Source organism: Thalia democratica, chromosome 3 (genome assembly GCF_965202585.1).
Source record: "Thalia democratica chromosome 3, ktThaDemo2.hap1.1, whole genome shotgun sequence".
NCBI classification, from domain to species: domain Eukaryota; kingdom Metazoa; phylum Chordata; class Thaliacea; order Salpida; family Salpidae; genus Thalia; species Thalia democratica.
In genome coordinates, this window is record NC_139167.1 from 96,171,570 (window position 1) to 96,175,814 (window position 4,245).

Consider the following 4,245-nt stretch of genomic DNA (forward strand, 5'->3'; position numbering starts at 1 on the left):
TTTCGTAAACAAGAGGTTTTGAAAGATCAATGACACCGAGTCCATCATCTCTATACAATCCACAATTATCAATAAAACTTTTGAGTTTATTTAGAATCTATAACCCTACAAGATCGCATATCTCCGCTCCATGAACACTACCCATTGGTATATCAAAAAAACTATCGGTATCATTTTTCCTCCATTCATCATCAAACGAAAAAGTTAAAATGAATAATGTGTTTCAGTAGTTTTTACTAATTAAGATTTTGTAATAGTGTTTTTAGAATCAGTGAGTATATGTTACGACAAAACACTAGTATAAAAATGTATTTGAGGTTTGTTAAAAACTTGTTACGAAATCTGTTATAATTAAGAAATAGTTATAAATTGATATTCCCAACCCATATTTTTGGTTTTTATTTTTATAAAGTAAAACAAAAACAAAAAAATAAAAATAAAAAAAGTAAAAAGTTTAAGATTTTTTTTAAGAAAAATTACTTTTAGTTATAATTTTTTGATAAATAGTTATAAATAAACTAACTTGTAATGATTTAGTTTTGATAAAACTTTACAATTTAATAATTTAATTATTAGAAAGTAATATTATCAAATAAAATGTACGAGGTAATTTGTATTTAAAACTACTCACTTCATTTGTTCTTTTATTGACGTCTAAAGAATTTACATTAAAGTAGCAGGTCAAAAACAAACGTTTAGTTCTACTTTCATTAATTATACTTTAACTCTATTTAAGTTTATGGTATAAAAATATAAAACATTAAAAAGACAAGTATTTATGTGGTTACACAACTTTTTTCCTTTTTAATACATGTTAGTAAACTTTTAGTTATAGCTTTATGACGTAACACTTTTTATTTATTTTAATTTATTAAATATTCTAGAATTTCTTACAGAAAAATTTTAGAAAACTTTCTAATTGTCAAAAGAAACTTTTGCAAGTCTAAAAACTTTTAGTAGTTTGTTCATCAAAAACAAAATTTTTCCCTGAAATTAACTTATTGATTCGAAATAAAAAAATTTAGTTTTTCATAATTTTTACTAATTAGTATTAGACTAGATTTTCATTGGAAAACATATAAAAAATAACTGAAAATTAATAGATCTTTTTAAACATTTTTTATAATATCTGTATATATCCGTTTTCGCTGAAATGATACTGTTTCCAGAAACTGGTTTAAAGCATATAAAAGTATAACTGAAATGTAAAGATATCTATTAAATAAGGATTTTTACTTTTTCTAGAAAAAAAAAAACGTTTATTACTAGATTTTAACCGAAGTTTATGAAAAAATATATATATTAACTAAACTAATATTTTAAGTAAATATTTTAATAGAATCTTTCTATTCAATTTTTTTTGAATTTAAACAAAACTTAGCTAAGAAAAAGATTTTGTTACCTTTTCAAATAATAAAAAAATTTTGTAAATAAAATTGAAAGTTGTTGTAGTCAAAAAAGAATTTGCTTAGTAATACTATTTCAAAGGTATGCTTGCTTGTACTAGTTAAGTAACTTCATAATGGGACTGTGCATTAACTCAGTAACTTTTTCTAATCTATCTAATAGTTTCTATCCAGTATTTAAAAACACACACTACGTCAGCTCGAAATTCAATTGCTTTTTAAGATGAAATATTTAGTAAAATAAAAAAGTCTTATAAAGTTATTACTTTAATTAAACCATAAATTAATTAAGTTGCTTAATTATAGTTTTTTTTTGTTTTGTTTAATGTTTTGGTCATAAGCTTATAGAATTACTGAGCTGTATTGATAACCGCGAGGAGTTGCAGAGACTGTTTACAATAACACACTTGAATATTGGCATTGAGTTGTTTATAAAGTCTTAGTATATACAATTATAATTGTATTTGTTAGATTTTATATTGTTATTTATAGTAAATTTTATAATTCTCTTACTGTACATTTTTATAGCTCTTTTGATTTTCAAAAAGTTATTTAGTAAAAGCATTTTTTTACGGTGTAAAGTATAAAGCATTTTCACATAAGTAACATACTTTTATAGTTCTTGTAGTTTTTAACACTTGGTTTTGCATTGAATATTAAATATTTCTTTAAACATTATTGAGTTTTTTATAGTAGTTAATATACATTATTTTAGTCTACTTATTACATATTTGATAGTTCTTGTAATTTTTACAATTGGTTTAATATTAAATGATGTTCGTTTAATAGATAAATCCACTCAATTGTTGTGCCTGGTTATTTATAGTAGTTTTGATATCTAATAATACTAAGTCTAGAGTAAAGTGTTAAATAAGTCACTCTCAGATTAAGTCCCAAGCGTAAGCGTTTTAGGGTAATTGAAGCTTTGGATATTGGGTCACCAACACCCTTAAGTTTTAATATAATTTTTGAATTAATTTAAAAAAATTAAAAAATACGTACTTACGCAACAAATATTTTTAAGAGTTTTGTATGTAATTTAAAGTATAAATAAGACACAATTCTTATGTTTATACCAGTTTTTGAGTGGAAAATTTTAACTGAAGCAAATCAGCATATTTAGCATTGTAAACACTTTATGTATCGATATTTATAACTTAATTCTTTTTTTGCGTGAAGAAAAAATACGCTATTTAATTTTAATTAAAGCTTAGTAAGTTAAGCTTAGTATGAAAAATTGTTAGACTATAAAGTTATTTCTATGTACAAACCTAAGAATAATTAAATCGGTTTTTATATATTAAACATTAAAACTAATTAACACCGTTTTAGTAAACCAGCAACATGTTGTTTCTTTTCAAAAAAACTTTTCTTTTATTTTTGTTGTTACAATAAATAGAAATCATCGTAATATCAACTAAACCTTTAGTTTTATATATAATTTTTTTTTTGAATTTAAAGGTTTATGCGTTATTATAACAACAAATTATTATTCGAAATTAAACACCGAAACTTCTTTAATTCTCGTATAGTTTTAAACAAGAATATTTGTAAAAATAAACGTACCAAGATTAGTTCAAATATAAATTTTTGTCGTAATCTAATCTAATATTCCAATTTTATCGAATTAATTTTTTTTTTTATGGAGTAATATTAATATTAATGTTATTTCTTGTAAGTTTTTTTTTGTTTAGTTGATATAGTATTTTGTTTGAACACAATAGACCTTGAGTGGAAATAACTAGAATCTATAAGACTATTTATTTAGAAGAATTTATGTTATAGAGGACTGATGATTAGTAAAAAATGTTTTTTAACATTTTAGTAAATTAATTGAACTTCACTAATTTTAAAACAAATTTCGGTAAAAAAGGTTTTGTGCGCAATAAAACACATAACAAGAATAAGTTACGCATAAACCATTTTGACGTAGTTTACAACTTTAAACAAGTGATTATTGGAAAGTACACATCTCAACACCTGTTTAAAGTTCGCTATAAAATGATAAGTGTAATAATTGCAAAACTAGAAAATATTATATATTTTTAGTCTTTGATATTTTGCTTGGAATAATTGTTTTGTCACTAAATGTTTAATGTAATTTTTGATAAATTTAAAAAAATATTACAATATTTAATTTTGGTATTATCATCTGTTATATATCTGTTTAATAGCTCACAGTTTGTTTTTTTAAATTGAGACATAGAATAAATTAAAGTAACGACTACGAAACTTTACGGAAGCTAAAAAATTTTTATCGTTAATATATTAACTTTAAACGACCAATCAAATTAAAAATTTTTATAGTCTTTAGAGAAAAATAGACTATTTTCACTTAAAGCTTATGTTTTTTTCTGATTATTCACAAACTAAATGTTTATTTGTTTATTATATAATTTTATTAGTTAAAATAAACCTAGAAATATAAAATCCAACTAAGTACATCCATTGTAATTGTTGATAATCAAGATTTATAAAACTCTAAGTAGTTTAATAGCTATACCAGAACAAAATTTAAATGTTTTCAACACTATTTAGAACAATAACTACAAATTATTTAATCATAAAAATTTAAGAGGGTATGCTTTGAAATAACTCACACGTCACAATGTGCTTTAAATGTAAACATTTTAATAAAATAGTTATCATTCAAGTAAAGTTATTTTTTTAATTTAACAAGATTACCGGTTAATGTTATGTAAAATTGAAAATGTTTAATACTGTACGATTATTTATTTTTTTATACTCTGCTAAAAATATAAAATAATGTTAACGTTACTTGAAATATTGATTGCATTAGCTTGATAAGGTATAGTTTGATAAACATTTTTATTACAAT